At 42.4% G+C, this 18428-nt stretch overlaps 1 protein-coding gene and 1 non-coding gene across 2 annotated transcripts in view; both read right to left on the bottom strand.

The window, feature by feature from the left end:
- The window catches only part of LHFPL6 (LHFPL tetraspan subfamily member 6), a 236668-nt gene that overhangs the window by 94159 nt on the left and 124081 nt on the right, over nt 1–18428 (bottom strand). The gene's annotated exons all lie outside the window — the stretch shown is intronic.
- Nucleotides 4113–4294, bottom strand: LOC132247884 (U2 spliceosomal RNA). The gene has a single exon (XR_009459290.1). It is a non-coding gene; the product is annotated as a U2 spliceosomal RNA (small nuclear RNA).

Raw genomic sequence — 18428 nt, 5'->3', positions numbered from 1 at the left:
TTATTCCCATATGCTTTCTGACCCTTGGTTCTTCGTTTAACACTGGGACAAAATTGTCCTCAGCTTGCTTTGGGCTTGGAGAAATTCATCTTACATGTGGGTAAGTAGAAATGGCCTTTAATGAAGGATTCAGGATGACTAAAATGAATCAGAATAACAAGCTTTCAAAGTAACTTTCAAGCATGGTGCCAAATAGTAAGGGAGTTCCCTGTTAAAATATTTTAAAGGGAAACTTTTGAGTAAGTAAGTATTTAAGTAAATAGAAACTTTTAGAATATAACTATTCTATTCTGGTTTTGATATACTCCTCGTTGTAACACCTCTGTGGAATACTTTTGTCTGTAAGCCATTTTCCTAACAGTTCCTGCAGCTATCCAAAAAAAAATAAAAGGACAGCAGTTTTCCCCAGCAGCCTTACCTGAGGTCCTAGAGGCTTCCCAGGGCAGCAGCACCACCAATTCAGCCACCTGGAGCCTGGCTGTGGAGCAACCAGAGTGTAGCTCTGGACGGCCAGGCTCTGTTTCTGGCTGTGCATGCTGCTGCCGCGTACACCACACCACTTTTTTTTAGCATTTTTTTTTGGACACTTGGGATTTTCCAGTGTCAAATTTTGGCACCATGCTGCTAATTTGCAGTGCAGTGAAAGGGTGCATACAGTTTGTGGCATCTTAAACAGCATCCAGGCACAGCAAACTGTATATGTATGCTCATCTGCATGCGCCCACAGTGTCTGTGGGAGGTCTGAACTGCTGTACTATAGAGTACGACTCAGTACTTCAGATTCAGAGATGATCATGAGGTAGAGGTACAGTGGAGGTCACTAGGGACATTGTTCAGGGATTTGGAGATGTCACTGGAAGGAGTAGAATCACCTTGTGAATGTTGCTGAGTGGTGACTGGTGTAAAAGCAGGGCAAATAAACAAAAAAAAAATCTACCCACTGTCTACCAAAACAAGACATCCTGCTGCCTTCTCCCAGCGGGAAGTGGCTGAAAAAGCAAACACGTGATAGATGTGACTTAGGTTGTTCAAATGGGACACAATTTAGTGATGAAGGGCACTGTATAAGAATGGAATGAAAATGGTGTAAGAAGAAGAAAAGATTCTGTACTGAAGAAGATTGTGCTGATACTAGTCTTCACGTTTAAAATTAAGAGTGGAGGAAGGATGGGGTTAAGAACAGATCTTCCATATTTTAAGACCAGAGATTTTGGTTTAAATGTGTTGTGCTTTTAAATATTGAGGTTCCAGATTACTGACATTTTAATTTATTTTGGAATGCAGTTTTCAGGGTAGCGCCATGTCGGAAACAGCTGTTCTTCCAGTATTTACACTGAAACATTGCAGGAACAGCTTATACCTGCAATGTATTTCTAATCACAGTCATCTAGCAAAGAAAACCACAGAGGCAAGAGACCAGATGGTAAGAAAGAAAGGAGAACTGCTTCTTTTTAGAGAGAAAACAACTGGAAAAAAAATCCAGCAGAGAAATCCAGGGAGAAGGACCTGCAGAAAAAACAAAGACAGAGGAAAAATAAGCAGAGAGGAGAAAGCAGAAAGGGGAAGAGTGAAAGAAGAAAAAATGGGATTTGAAATGATGTGTAAGAACATTTTTCAGGATCATCTATCTGATCTAGATGCAAATACCATTTGGCCTCACAAAGATACTGCTTTATTTTCTTTCACATGTACTGTATTTGTTACCAAAAATCCTCTTAATTTGATGTTTGATTTTTTCTGACTGCTCAAATGATGTCTGTGCCCCCACTACTGTATATCTATCTACAATGGCAGATTCTTCTTACGCATAAAGATTTCCCTAGTCCCATTTTCCTTTTCATTGAAATGTTATGCCCTCAAGTTCCTGTGCCCTGGGATTGTTACTGAATGATGAAAAGGGCTCCTTTTGCTTCCAAGCGTTTTGCCCCCAGACTAACCATGATATTTTGTTGCCCCAGAATCAATCATATTCCCTCTCAAGCAAAAGAGCTGATCTAGGAGTCAAATACCAACATCTAAAACATCACTCATGTGAAGAGCTGCAGCCTTGTCCTTACAAATCTTTCTGGTTTACTCTGTTTAGAAAGAGAATGCCAAAAATCATGTCTTCCTGTTTTTACAGTTGCTTTTCAAACAATATCAGACTGTGTGAGACCCAAGAGGAGTTCTTATTTCAACCCAAGTTATGTTACAACCACTAACAGTGTTAATGTAAGAAGGATCATTTACAGCAGCTAACTACTTGGTATCTGGCGCACTGCCCGAAATTATTCCTCTTACTTTGTTAACTTCACAAAGGATTTGTGTGCCTGTCTACAACAGGGTCAAATGAGAAAACAAAACAAGATTCAAAGCCTTGTGGTGCCAACCTGTGCCAAAGCTATATTTGAACTATCTTGAATTCTTGCAATCAGCTTAAACAGTATAGAGCACGGAAGTAAAAAACTAGACTCAATGGATTCAAGCATCCTAATCTCCCTTTCCCCCACCTCATTTATTTTACATTAAGCAATAAATTCCTTGAGTTGCTATTGAAATTCTCTCTTTGAGCACCATGACTAATTAATCCCTCTGCAAATTGACAGTGATGTTCCACGGGAACTTCAAATATGGAGCTTGTCAGCTCATTTGATAGCTCTCCATGCATATGGCAAAGGCACAACGTCATGATCAAAGCATGCATCAACATTTACCCTATTAGTGCTACAGAGGAAACAGGTTCAAGTGTCTAATAAGAATATGAAAATCACTCTGATCTAATTGATTCTTTTAGCTGCAACTCAATTCCTTGTCTTTGACAGATGAGCTGCCACTACAAATTACAAAGGTGCCGGCCTCTCTTGCCCTCACCATCTTCAACAATTGCCTGGTTGGCAATAAGCAAGGAACATAAAACGAGGATTGCTTCTCACAGACAACGAAGGAACATTCATTTAAAAAGCCAAAAAGCACGATCCAAAAGTGAAACTTTAGTCGAAAAGTCTCAATAAAGACAGCATTTTGAGGCCAAGAATGCTAAATGACTTCAGCTCAACCAGATGGGCCATGCAGCAGTCCCAAAGCCCTTGGAGAATGCAGTAAAGTTACTCTTTGAAAATGTTAATCAAAAGAAAAATGATTTGCTTTGGTACAAGCAGCTCTAACAAAGAGAGCTCTCAATTGGATAGCAAAACTATTTGTGAAGAGACATGAAGAACACAGGGTTAGCATAATTATGAGGTCATGTTGCCAGCAACTAACCCAGATGAACATATCCCTTAGGGCGTAATAGCAAGTAACAATTTGGAAGATCAAGATGCTGCACTGCAGGAAGGCAAGGTTTTATTTTCATGATGGAAGGAGGGGGAAACATGTATAGCATCAGTGGAATCTAAGGGCAGTGGGTCTCTTTGCAGCTGCAGTATCTGTGCCTTAGTATAAGCTTCCATATTCCTTTAAGGTTTGGTGCACAGCCTATTTAAGTCAACCAGCATGACAGAAACAAGAAAATGCACTTTACCAAGTGTGAGGGCAACTTTAGATTTCCAGTATTGTTGAATAAAAAGAACAAGAATAACAATGAGATATTAGACAGCTTACTGAGTTCTGTAGACCTGTATTTTGCCTTTTGGTGCTTAAAATGCACTGTTTCTACCTTTCTCTGCACTTGTCATTTCTAGTAATAATATCAACTATTACAGATGGAAGAAGCAACACATTGGTTCAACACAGCTCCACAGTGTCTGTATAGATCGGGTGTTTCAGCGGGACGTTTTGATTGAATCAGCTATTAGATAAAAGTGCCAAAAAGCTCAGCAGAAGCACCCAATCTATGTTGGGCGAGCCTGGTCCAACTAACATGATGCCTCTTCTGGGCATGTGCTGGGCTTGGTGCAGAGGCACACAGAGTTTAAAGCAAAGTGCCATTTTTGTTTTTTACGTCTGTAAGCAGCTGGCAATAAAAGTCAAAACCCTGCACACTGAGAGAGCTCATCCTCCTCCAGAGGTTTTGGAAGCTGAAGTCTGGGAAATATATTAAAAGATATAATGTTAGCCAGATTGCCTTGTAATGGCTTGACTGTTGCGCCAGCTGGAAGACAGACCTTTTAGTACCTATCTCTCTTGCCTCCCTTGTTCGGTTTACCAGGCCGATGCGTGGAGTGGATGGAGCAAGCTCCGAGTCCATCTCCTAGTCCCAAAAATCCATTTAATATAAAGTCCTCACATCGAGGACATATCAGATATTAAACTGATAAGAACAAATACTACACTGTTTACAGGCTCCTTTTTCAGAGTCGAAGATAGACAAAGACATCTCATAACTGCCAACCCTTTCCTTGAACTCTAGTTTTGCTCTATTCTACCCATAATTATCAGATACTTTACTTCTGGCTTCTTACTAGTGAGCACCTATCACCTGGCTTCTTTGACTACTTCCATTTACATTCGTCTTAATTATGTTTCAAAGGTATCTGATGTCCATATTCTGCTCCATCAAAAGCCCCTTCAGAATTTGGCAGAAAAATAGGGACAGGTCCACCTTAGCTGTACATAAGTGCAGATGACTTCAATAGAGCCATGCTGACTTTCACCCACTGAAGGCATAGCCAATAATACTTACAAAGCACTGGGCCAAACAGAAGTCTCAATTCAGTTCCAACTTGACTTTAACAGGAGATCAGTGGAGCTGCTCCACATTTACACTGCTAACCCTGAGAGCAACAGAGGTCCCAGTGATTTCCCCTTAACCTTAACAGGTTGAAATCAAACTGACAATTTTATTAACAGATATCGCCATGGGGAAAAGCACAAATATTATGGTTGTGTACTCATTTTTGTACAAAATTTCACCAGAACTGGTACCTGTATGAGATCAGCTTTTTCTATGCTTGTAAATTCGGCGTTGATTGAATTAGTGATTTTCACACAGAAACATCTGAAATGCCCAAATGTTTCACTTTCATGCAAAAGCTGGGGGGAGGGCGGGTTGCCATAACAAGAATGGGTTTCTTAAAAGTAAGGCTATTTTGGATATTAAAGGAATGCATTTTCTTCAAAATGGATGCTGCTTCTTAGCAAAAAGCTACAGAATACCAAGATAATCAGATATTCCACATTGCCATAACAAAGAGCTAGACCAGAATTCATCCTTCCTTTCTAGAAAATATTTATGCAAGACTTTCTTCAGGTTTTAATTAAGATTTTTATCTACAGTTGATATAGAAAGACTAGAGTGGCATTCAGACTTCTATAACAAAAACACAGCCCTCTTTTCTCATGACCATAACTGCAGATAAAACAAAAACTAAACTATTGGTCAAGTTCACTTTACTCTATTTGACTCATACAGAGCTTTTTGGTCCGTGTGTTCATTAAGTCTGAAAATATCAATAATACATTACATTTCTATGTTGCTTAGATATCTCCTAAATTCTTTGCAAAAATCACAACTCAGTTGCAGCACCTGAATGAAGCGGTGGTTTTCAAACATCCTAAAGTCATGGGACTCTATCAAATCACTCCTTCTGCTGCAGAGTCCCTACCTCTGACTCCATGGACCATCTGAGCTGACACGGAGCTGGGAGATTTGGCTGGGCAGTGGCAGCACCCTGCCTCCCAGCTCCTCTGCCATTTCCCCCAATCTCTTTGCAGAACACCAAACAACCTATGGCAGAACCCCCGGCTTCCACAGACCACAGTCTGAAAACCACTATACCGCAGAGAAAAGCTGTGGGACTGGTTCACAAGCAGCTTGAGTGCTGCTCCTTTTTACATCAAACAGCTCAATGATAAAAATGTAGCTATGGATCAGGGTGTGGAGTCCAAATGACAAGCTGAGAAAGGTGGAAACAGTGTGTTTTAACTGCCAAAAGGAGGGTCTCAACCTCACCCCTTTTTTCTCCAATCCCACTGCCTTCTCACTACTATAGCTTTTTTCTCATATAGGCATCAGAGCAGGTATACAGCCTCTGTACCACTCTGGGGTCACTCTGACATCAGGGTGCTCCTCTTTTGCCCAGTTGTATGGGATCCGATTACACTGCCCCACAAAACATCAATCAATCAAGGCTGCCTTAACCATTACTGGAATCCTTTTGCTTTGCCGTAGATTGTGCTTATTTAATTTTTCTTGTCTACCATAATCACATGTTACAGCTACATGATGTCAAGTTCATTTGAATAATATGTGTTTTGATGCAAAAAATCTTTGCTCTATTTCTTTTCTTGTGTAAATCAAAGCTTTTAGGACAACTATACACCAGGTCCAAATAAGTTTCTTTATATAAAACTAGATCATCTCTTACTTGGGGGAAAAATACATTTGGGAAAAATCTGAATCTCAACGTACAGTTTCTTCTAATGGTCACAATGAGGGTGTGGGGTGCTGTTCAGGCAACAGGAAGGCAATTTGGTCCTTAAACCTACAACTATCAGGACGTTCCCAAAGCCACAGTGCCGGAGAGCTACTTTAGAACTGCCATGCATTTCTTGCTTTCCACTGTCTATAACCCAGCTCAGGGAAAGCTGCTGTCTCTGCAGGGGTAGATCTTTCTCCTGACCTACAAAGTAAAGCCCTTGGAACACCCACCCACAGGAGAGGTAGGGAACCAATGATGGATAGTGGATTCTACCCCACTTCCTTACCATCTAGGTCATATCCCACCATAGGCAGATCCAGTATTTTGATATAGAGGCCTTGGAAACAGTGACTGGCACTGCAGTGATGGCTGCACTCTCCTGCTGTCAGCCTGCCCTCCATCCTCCCCCTCCACCCCTGCACCATGGGAGCAGCACAAAGACCTTTTTTAAGTCCCCAGATCAAGTAAGTCTCTCCTGCCCTCACTTCTCTCAGCACTCCTACCTCTGCCTCTATACACAGCACCACCTCCCCTCCCCCTCCCGACCCTTGCCCTCTCTATTTACAACTCTGGGTACAGAAAGGGTAGACCTACCTACCTACCACCGCCACTGTCCTGGATGGTCCTGACCTGCTCTAGCCAGAGTTGCTGGGGAAAGGTCCACAGGGTGCCGGGCTCAGCAGGGGACAGTGACAGCAGTGGGTAGGTTCCCCCTCCCTGTGTCTGCTCCCAGGCTGGCAGGGAATGGGCAGGCTAATGGGGCAAGGGTGGGGAACCTATCAGCCACACCACTGCCACTGTTTTCTGCTGAGCCTGGCTCCCTGTGCAGCAACTTCTCATAGCTCCTGCTAGAGCATGGCAGGAGCAGCTCTGGGTTTCCCCTCTCCCCTCCCCTCCCAACCCCAGATCAGCTGGGTACAGTGGCAGTAGTGGGCAGGTCCTTCCTTCCTACACCCAGAGGTGTAAGTAGAGCGGTGGGGAATAGGCTGGGAAGGGAGGTGCACTGAACATGTAGAGGAAGGGAAGGGATGCCAAGAGCTGAGGAAGGATTCTTATCTGTGTCACATTAAAAAAAATAGCAACTAAGTTTAACCCACAGACCTAGTTCAACCCAGTTTTTTACCTAGTTCAAATTGTTAGTATTTGTTTCCCTCTGATAGAGAAATGCAGAAGTGGATATTAGATTTATCAGCAATGGGAGTAAGCCATCTAACTTCCTGTAACAAACTCGGGCACCTCACTCCTGGTTTGTCTTACTGAGTACTGTAGAATTCACTGCATGACTCCAAGGTTCAGTGGTTTTGTTCCTATCCCTTCCCAGGGCTTTGGACAAATTGGAAAGGCCTAAAACAAGATGAGTCCATCTCCAGCAAGCTGGCCATCCCACATCATTCCCTGTGCCTCTCATCCTCAGCACCTTATTCCTGAGCGCATTTCTCTTTTTGCTATAAAGGCTTTCATGATACCGCCCCCACACACTGTGGTGCAGGATTTTCAATTACTTATAATTCCACTGGGATCACTGACTATGTTGGTGTAAAAACAGCCTTAAATTAACAGGTTTCACTCCTTTGGTTTCTTTGTCCCCTGCCCAATTCCTTTCTCTCTCTTCCCCCAGTTTTCTTTCTTTCCCCCATTTCCCAGTGGACATGTCCTGAGGAGAATTTCCCCAAATACTAGATCTCACCCCGGCACAGTAGCCATAGAATAGAAAGTACCCTCTGCTTTAAAGTGAATCTGTTTTCCTTGCCCCTGCCTCAATGGGTATGTAGCACTCACTTCAGGTTTACAATGAAAGAATGTTAATAAGAAAACCTTATTGAACCAGACAGACATTTAGCAGATTTTCTGCTCTCTGCTGCTGGCAGTGTTGGAACATGGAGCCAGTGGTATGCAGGCTGTCAATACAGACTCATCGATTTCTGGACAGTCTAAATGTTGGATGTTTTATCTTCTTGCATAAAAGCACAATAGCAGGAAGCAATTGCTGTCACAAAGCCTGTGCTTACAGATGCTTTATGTATTCTCTGTGTGTTTTTTATGACTCTACTATTGTGTGTTCTGCATCTTGTGGGCTGTGAAAATGCAATAGGAAATTAAAAAAAAATACAGTTTTACAAAGTAAAGGTTAAGATTAAAAACCTCTTTTATGGCCACTGAGGTGAGGTTTTATTTTCTTTTTTTCAAACCTCTCTGGTTTGTATTATTAAATTGGGGATTACTCCATCTTTATTAGAAGAAACTGCAGTTGTTGTTGAAGTTTGCTTTTCCATTTTTGATTTCAGAAATCAAGGCCTTTAACTAATTTAAAAAATCCTCACATGGCACAAATCTACCCAGGAATGGGTGCGTCAAGGAGAGATTATTACTATGAGGAATTACTGGTAGAGATCCCCTCCATTATCTAGCTAGGGCAAAGAAGGCATTATCTTCCTGGAGAAGTCCCAGCCCCAATCCTGGCAGAGCTCTGGATATCAACAACCTTCTCTGACTAATTTCTATGGATGCATCCAGACAAGAGTGCACGTGTGGTATGCAGTGCCTTAAAGCTGTTTAAGGCACTACAAACTGCACATGGCACACGTGCACCCGTTCGCTGCACTGTTAATTTGCAGCATGGTGCTAAAACTTGACACTGGGAGATGCCAGTGTCAAAAAAAAACCACAAGAAAAAGTAATGCAGTGCATGTGGTAGCAGCCAGGCTCTGTGCAACCGGATCGGTACTGCTGTTGCCCTGGGAGGTCCCCAGTTAAGCCTGCTGAAGCCAGCACAGGTGCTGGCCTCAGCCTTCCCTACGCCACCCAGGACAATCTGCTGTGCAGGGGCATGCCCCAGAGCACAAAGCAGTGGCACAAATATGCTATCTGTCCTGCAGCAAATGTGCACCTCTGCATTGTCTGAATGCACCCTATAAGACTAGACTGGGAGGAAGGCAAATTCTCTATGCTCATTGTCTATCTCTTCTTATAACCTTGAACTAAATGATGAGCCACCACAGGACCTAAGACAGGGCAGTCCAACTTCTGGGCAGCAAGGGGCCGCATATACTATGGGATGCAGACCTGGGGAGACTGCATAACCCAGGGTGTCGTGTCCCTCCTGCCCCTTCACTACACGGTTCCCCACCACTGCACACAGCCTAGCTTCCCTTCCCAGCCACACATTCCACATGGGAACCCCAGCTCCCTCCAGTCATGCATGCAACATCCCCACTCCACCCTTCAGCCACGCACATTGTGCAGGCAGCACACAACAGGGGCAGCCTGGCTCCCTCCTGTGCTATCCTGCCCCCAGGAGCAGAGTCAAAAACCAGATTCTGGAGGAGGGAGGGGGAGCTAAACACCCTGACCTAATAGAAACTATCATAGGAGTAGTTGAAGCTGCATTTGTATGGAACTGGGAGATGGTGAATGGTTCTTTGAATGCATTGTACAGCATAGAGGATAAACTGGGCTTGAGGGTTTGACCCCTAAATCCTTTGCCTATATTCTAACTGTAAAGGAAAAGGGCTTTTTTCTTAACATTTCCTATTTTTAGAGTTTTGGGGTTTTTTTCCTCAATTTCCTTTGTTTCCAGTACATCACAATTAAAAATACCTTTTATTATGGTCCCAGCCCAATCCTTTTTCCACTTGGCAAACACTGAGTTTTGAAAGGGTTGGTCCCAGGAGGGAAGCACTGCTTAGTTGTTCACAAGTGTTTAGAAATAGCTGCTGTTTTGATGGAGGAAATACCATACCACAAACCTGCTTTTGTCTAATGTATTCCCTCCCTCCCACTAGCACATGCATATTATCCTTCTCTCCATCAGTCTCTGACATGATTCAGTAACCCTAAACAAGGGCAACGTGTTATAATCCATTACCAGTCCTTTCCCCCATCAATGCCAAATTGTTATAATCTATCACTGACCCCAGGCAGCTTGAGTTTACTCTGTTTCTTAAACTAACCCCCCATGCCTAATCCTGGAACATTTTGACATTTTTACTTAAGCATTCCATCCACCGGATTTTTTCTTTTTGATGTGATAAAAAATAAAGATCTATACAAAGACAAAAGCCCTCTCGTGCTGTTTGGACAAAGACCAGCTTCTACAACAGGATCTAATATGCCAAAGAGTTGATTGATGCTTGCTACATAAATTCTCCTAGTAATTAACCTGGAGTAATGATTCCCAACTGTGCTAAGGAGACCACCCTCTTGCCCTCCATGAGAACAGACTAATCATTTAAAGCCAGACTACTTAGTGACTACTCCTTGCTCTCTGGATAGAATGAAGAACACACATTTCTGAAAGGGGGACAAAGCCCACACAACATTGTGTTCTCCTGTTTTATTTTGTTTGGGGAGGAAACATTGGCTCATCCATCCTGTTAAAAATCAATAGTGGACATAGCTGATGGCAAGGATGATAATGATGGATGATGATGATGAGGAGATGCGGAGGAGGGGACAGCAGCAGAGATTGAAGAATTCTAAGTGAGAGAGAGAGAGAGAGAGATGAAAGAGCACTGGAAAGACTTAAATATGAGGTTTCCTTTGCTTGCAGGCTAGATTCTGGTTTATGCCAGGGTCCTTTTAGACAGCTTTGGCAGCCTAAAGGGTTACAGAAAACAGAAATAGTTCTTCAAATGTCCTACATGTGCAGGGCTGCATCTCCCCCTACCTAGCCCCTATGGAGCATAAGGGAATACAAATATTCTGGTAATAAATGTATGTACCACATCACAGCTATTCTCTAATTCCAACAGCTCAGAAAGGGGCATGGGAAAAATAAGCATAAATCACAGCAGCCCTGAGGCACCTAACTTATATCATGAACTGGCCCCAGAACATACAAAGGTGGTTTAAAACTATCTGTGTGCCCTTCTCCTCTAACTCAAGGAAAAGAACAGAATAACTGAGCATTATACGTAGTACACAGTTCACTGGAAACAAGCAGAAAATTGACACTATTCTTCATAATATTAGAAAATGGGAAGAAAAAGCCCCAATGTGTATTTGAAAGAATAAGCACAGAATTATGTTCTGTTCTCCAAGTTCTACAACCCCTGGCAGTGTCTGTATGCATCCATGGGGTTATTCAATGTGGGGCACCAGCAAACTCCCTCTAATCCATTCCGGCCCAAAGGGTCTTTTCCTGCAGACAAACCAATGGAACTGCACTGGGACAGAACAACTCTCTGAGCTTTACTTCATGTATCCCATGCCATATCCCCTGGATAAGCGGGGATTGGACCTTCCAGATTTTTAGTAGAGATGTCCAGCCCACTGATGTCCACTGAGTGAAACAGCTCCTCCAAGCTCTGCAGATACTGAATACATGTCCATTAGTCCATCCTGGCTCAAAGTTGTTGCTCAGTTCCTCTTCCCCATGACTGTTTGCTTCCTACAATAGCTGTTGCCCCCTGCTCCATGACTGCCATACGGGAGACACAGAAGGAATTAATACAGGTCCAAGCTCCATGTCACATTGATTCATGCTTGGCTATCTTCTACTGTCCCAGACCTTAACCACACACACAATCCCACACATATCCCAGAGCTGGAGTATTTGTAGTATTCACAGCTGGGGATGAGAATCAAAGATGAAATCCTCACAGAGACATCTGCCCAACTGGTGATGTTCTGTACCATTAAAATTATTTATAAGAGATAATATAATTAATTGCTTCATATGTTTTGATATTTAGCCACTGATATTTAGTAGTCATTACTGATTTAGTTAATGCCATAAATGTGTGGTAAGCATAGGGTTAAGGTTAAAAAATATCCACACTTTTCCATGTCATGTCCATGGGTGCAAGACCCTGGCTGCCAAAAGTGCCCCACTTCACCTCAATTTTGCAGGAGGGAAGGAAGCAGGAATTGCACTGACCAGAACCAACATGGATATACTGGCTGGTGGATATGGAGGTATGCAGTTTTTACATACCATTTAGTCCAGACATCAGTGGGATGATTTAGAACCAGATGATAATGTGGCAAGTTTCACAAAAGCTTCTATCTTTTCAGTTACAACATAACTTAAATGTGAAAGAGGGAGGGTTCTTTCCCCACCTCCCACCGCAATTTCTTTCTCTCTTTCAATTCATATATGTGGAATCTCCAGGCAATTTTCTTTACAAAGATATGAATGCCTGTGGAAGCAGCTTCACAACATTATGGAAAATAATGGACTAATCAATACAGAGCAAGCATGGAAGCAGCAGAGGTTGCAAATGAAAGGAGGTATTGATCAGACTGCAAGAGCTAAAAACTGTTCTTTTTCTGTGCCTCTGCTTGGCCATCACTTAACTTTGAACAAGGCTTTCTGCTGGGCAGCTTAGTTTGACTTTCCTTTTAATGTTTATAATGAGTTATTTAAGCTTGAGATAGCTATAGCGCCCTTGCTTTCGATAACAGGGATAATGATGGATCAAAGCGACACGTATGATTAGTTATCTTCCTGGCTGCATAATGAGTTATTCTTTGCGATTTAATGATGTTCACTTAGAAGAAGACAATTACACAGTGTGCCACAGCCATTCCACTTCTGAGCAAGAGGGATTTTTCACTGCAAGCAGGTTAAAGGCTGCAGTTATATAAAACCAATTGAAAGAAAAATTATACAATCAGATAACTGACTTCGTAATGAAAGTACTAAGTTCATTCTTGAGTACTAAGCAATTTGGATCCAACTCAAAATCAAACACCTCCTTTTTAATCAAGCTAATAGTTAGTCCTATGAGAAACTGGCCACTTTTCGTTTTACTATACCGATGTGATTTTAGATCATTCTCTGATTTCTATTCAGACATTGCAAAATGGCCAGAGATCTGAATAGGGAATGCCACCGTACACATTCCTCCCCCAACTCTGAAAGCATGCGATTTTGGCTCTTTTGTGCCAGTGGGAAGGGTAACATTTTCACTTCCTGTCTTAGTGTTAGCTGGTGGGAGGCACTATAAACACAAAACATTTTGCCTCCCTTTTTAAAGTTAGGTTTGTCTTCCAGGTGCTCACTGCTCTGTAAGATGTAAAGTAACAGATTCTCTGCCCCTGAGAACATCCAGTCTAAAAACCAGGGGAATGCAATGGAAGCAATATCATATTCCTGTTATATGGCATTAACTTGTTTCTAAAGCTGATGTACCCAGGCCCACTGGCAGGGATTTCAAAGCTCTTTCCACAGCAGTAGAAAACTTGCGTTCTCCCATTGCTGAGCCAAACTTTTATTCCAGCTGCAGTAAAAGACAGTCAGTGTGCTTCCCTGCCATCCTTCCTACATTGTACTGAAAAATGAATCCCCACCATTGTGAATTAATACAAAGCTGCTATTAAGGTACTAACAGCCAGATGCTATTTCACCTTTTAGGTATATAAGTGATTTAGGCACCCAAATGCAGGTCTGTTCTACCTGAACAAGTCCAAAAAGGATGAAGCTAGACTGTTCTCAGTGGTGGCAGATGACTGAACAAGAAGCAATGATCTCAAGTTGCAGAAACGGATGTTTAGGTTAGATATTAGGAAGACCTCTCTCACCAAGAGGGTAGTAAAGCACTGGAACAGGTTACTCAGACAGGTTGAAGACTTTCCATCCTTAGAGGTTTTTAAGACCTGGCTAGACAAATCCTTGACTGGGATGATATAGTTGAGGATGGTCTTGCTTTGAGCAGGGGGTTGGACTAGTGACCTCCTGAGGTCCTTTCCAATCCTCCTTTTCTATGATTCTGTGATTCAATTATTGTATATGATAAAGAAGGTTTATCAGTGGATTTTCAGGGACTTGAATAGGATGGAATAGAATCATGTGCAAGTCCACTTAGATGCTCAATAAGTGGAATAGTTTGGCCCCAAGAAATTACTAGCTATTACAGTGATAAATTCACTCAGAAAAACAGACAGAATGATAACTGAAAAATTGTTTGAACGGTGCAGGTAATTAGCTTAATGTCATTTTCCTCATGAAAGATCACAAAGGAAATTCCCACAGCTTTCAGTGGTGATGAACTGGATTATGCATACAGAATCACAAATTACTGCAAAAAAACCATAATTTCAGTTTGTTCAATGCTCATTCCAAGTTGGCACTCTCCCCACTGTCACTACCAGGTCTCTTCCTTGTACACTATCTAGGAGCTTTTTTAGCAGGCAATTGATCTTAGCATCTTATCGGGTAAAACAAAATAAACACTTCCCATCTCTTTTCCCTGCCTTCTCCCTTAAGAATATGAAAAGCTGACATCTGCAAATTAAGGGCCCCAAAATAAAAGGGACGTGACTTGTAGCCATTCTGAGGGTCAATAGGAGACTGAAAGTGTTGTGCAGTTCAGAAATTCCACAAGCTTTTGTTAAAGCATCCAAATATGACTTTGAGTTCAAAAGTGTAGTAAATCAAATATTAAAATTCTGCTCTAAGCCTGCAAGTGGTACAGATGGAACTGTCCTACTGATAAACATGTAGATCAAATAGCAAAGGGTTTGTTAAACAAGCTTTAGTTCAAGCACACCCCACCGCCATTTTTAAGCGTGGCGATGCTGATAGAGGAGACACGGCCGCGTTTTAATTAAAGCATCTCTCAGAGCTGCTCTAATTAAAGCGCTGCCGCCTCCTACCTCTGAAGCAGGTGAAGAAGTGCCCAGGAATGCCACTAGGCCAAGTTGAAATATGTTTAGGTTGTAGATGGAAAATTCAGTATTTTGCACATACAGAATTTATAAACTTGAAAACAAGCGAATCTCACAGACAAGAGAAGCAGCTATTGGAAAGCAATTAATTCCTAAATTGTTAATAATGATAAATGCTCAAGCCCTCAATCTTGGCAAGCCAGTGCATTCCCCAAAAGTGAGTAATGCGCTCAACCAAATCATCTCAAGACATCCAAATGAAGACAATTTATTTCATGTCTTGATTTAATGGTCAGTAAATGGAATGTTTTAATTACTGCTTGTCCCAACTTCACAACTTGTGTAAAGGTTTTAATCACACAGTTAATTTGCTAGGGTCCCATGGATATACTGACAAAGGAGAAAAATTGAACAATCATAGAAAAAACAGGCTAAAAATCTTCTAACACAGAGTTTAGAAATAAGTGGCCTGAATTTTTAATAATTTCCATTAATAAATTCCACTTTTTAAAATAAACGTATTAAAATATAGTTAACTGGATCAGACTGTGACTTGGACTGCACACTCATACACTAAACTAAGAGCAACATTCTCTGAACTTAATGGACCATGGGTCTACGTGCAAACCTTCTTACTCCTTCCACAGATTCAGTAGGCACGTCTACATGCACATAACCAGTAAGTGGGTTTTGGGCCAGCATCTACATGCGTAGCTGTTAAAGTGCAGTAACGCTGTGTGTGGGCCAACTTGGGACTAACTTTAGTCCCAAGTCGGTCCACACACACAGTGTTACTGCACAGTAAGGTGTCTACACATGTGTTATTGCATAGTAACTAACTGGGCATAAACTATGCAGGCATCAAATTTATACCCAAATCAGCATAAATTGCCATAGTTACTGTGCAGCACGGGCATGCACATGTAGCTGAGTGCCATTCCTGCACAATAATTTTCAGTTACTGTCCAGTAACCTAAATTACTGTGCAGTAAATGTGCATGTGTAGATGCACCCAGTAGGTGGAGAATAGATTATCAGATCTTCTATTCTAACCAATACATTATAGGCTATTAGATTTCTCCAAGTTACCGCTATATTGAGCCCAGTAACTTTGGTTAGACAAAAGTATTTCATTTTCCAGAAAAGTAAACTGTTGTGTGCCACAGACAGAAGACAGGAAACAAATGCCCACGAGCTCAGCAATAGTGTGGAATCAGTTAGGTGAAATATACCTGGCTGATCCTAGCAAGTGATCCATGCCCTGTGCTGCTGAGGGAGGTAAATTTCTACAAGGTCCTCTCCAAATTCACGGGGGGGGGGGTAAACTCCCACCCCGAAAACCAAATCCAACAGTCAGTTTGACCCTGAGTAGTATGTGAACAACACACACCTACCAAGGATCTAAGAAAGAATTTTCTGTGTTACTTTCAAGCAGTGCTCCACCCCTATAAGTATCCTATTTCCAGCCAATCCCTGTTGTTTCAGAAACAGGAAGAAAAAAGTGGGTAACTGTGCACTAGAATTAGATTAATATACAGTCATTGTCTTGATGCAGACCTGCAAGCCCTGTGAACACAGTGGCCACATCCACATGAGCAGGGGCGTGCGTTTGCAGCAGCACAAATAGTAACAGCACAAATCTGTGGTGAGCAGCAACCACCCGCAGGCTGCCAGTGGCACTTCTTTCAAGGGAGTGCACTGCCAATCTTAGAGGATGCACATGCACCTGCATGCACCCGCTATGCGTTGCCAGTGCTTTGTGCTGCAGTGCACATCCCACTCACGTGATCGTCCCGCTGATCTGTGTGCTGCAGGTGAGGCTGGCTTGGGCATGGTGTGCCTCAGTGCAGGGCTAGCCAACAGGCAGCCCCCATGCTGAGGCAACCTGTGCCCCAGCCAGGTGGGGAGCAGCATGTGGAGACAGGGCAGACAGGGGAGCTCCCTTTTCTCTGCACACTGCAAAGATCCTGCACTAAGAGTGCTCCATGTGCCCCTGCACTGGGGGGGCTCCACAACAAAAAGCGCCCCCACTGACAGGGGCTTCACATGACTCGGCATGAGGGCTCCACAGAGAAGGCCCCACGCTGAGGCATGCGGAGACCAGGGAGCAGCCAGCCCAGGGCTGCCTGCTCCCTCATCTCCTCATTTGTCCTGGCTCATAGCATTTTGGCATGCTTTGCACCACTTTTCTTGTCAGAGTTTTTTTTGCTGCCGGGAAATCCCAATAGGAAATTTTGCCCTAGAGCTGCAAATTAACTGTGCCATGCCCAGTTTAACATGCAACACATACTGTTTGTGGTGCCGCACAGAGATCTGTGGCGCCGCAAACCGTATGTTCCTGTACGTCTGGATCCAGCCAGTGAGGGCAACTAAGAGCTTCCTGCTGTCTCCCAAGATGGAAGGGAATGAAGAGGATGATGCATAATTTTCAAACTCCAAGGCCAATAGCAGCCACTATGACTATCCAGCCAAACCCATACAACCACACAGATTCTCTTATAATCTTTGCCAGCCTACATTTTTTAGAAAGATACTTATCTCTCCTTAAAGAGTTGAAGTGATAGCTAATCTACCTTGTGAAATGTTCCAATGTTTAATTGCCCATGATGGTAAGAAACTGTCTTAACTTGAAGTTGAATTTGACTAACTTCAGCTTCCACTTCTGGGGTTTAACAAAGTGAAGTTCTGAGATGGTTGGTGACTGGTTACATTGGTGAGGCACACCTTTTTTTTTCATTTGTGCTCTCTCAGTTAAATACAGAATGCCACGCAGATACTCCTCGTCTCCCTCCTGTTTTTGGTTTCTTGTCAGGTCATAATGTTGCTATCAATAGCACATATACGTGGTCTGCTGGCAGTGGTTTCTCTATACCTTTCAGGTTGAAAACAATTAATAGAGTTTATTCTAGTTTACTGTCAAAATTCAGAACTGATGTACTAGTTAATATTGCTATTTATCAGTGATGGAGCATCAGACTCCCGTGAATCATTACTTAGGACTCCCATCTGCCTAAGCTCCAAAAATGTGATTTTTGATTAGCAATTTCACAATTTTACCTTGGAAATCTTTTTCTGCTCCTACTGCTTCCTGTTAATAAACACTTCCCTTCCCACCTCATAAGAGGTTACTGCAATGCATATGTGTTGAAACAAGTTGTTAAGATCCTTGTATGCTGTATAAACTAATAAAATTATATCAGCAGGCAGTGGCAGGCTTGGAACTTCTTTATTAACATTATTAACTGATGATAACTCTAAGTAAGATACAAGTGAGTTTATTAACTTACTGTACAACAGATCGAAATCCTTGAGGATTGTCTTTCTACCCAGGGTCATGGGTGAGGAAATGCAATTTTTCACAAATAAAATTTTTCATATAATGTTTGTGCAACAAAAATACAGGTATACCAGCACTGTCAAGTATGTATGGGAAACTTGATCCCACTGAAGTAAATTTCAATGGAACCAGATTTTTAAACC

This window comes from Alligator mississippiensis, chromosome 1 (genome assembly GCF_030867095.1).
Source record: "Alligator mississippiensis isolate rAllMis1 chromosome 1, rAllMis1, whole genome shotgun sequence".
Classification (NCBI taxonomy): domain Eukaryota; kingdom Metazoa; phylum Chordata; order Crocodylia; family Alligatoridae; genus Alligator; species Alligator mississippiensis.
This window is presented reverse-complemented; position numbering and strand designations above follow the sequence as displayed.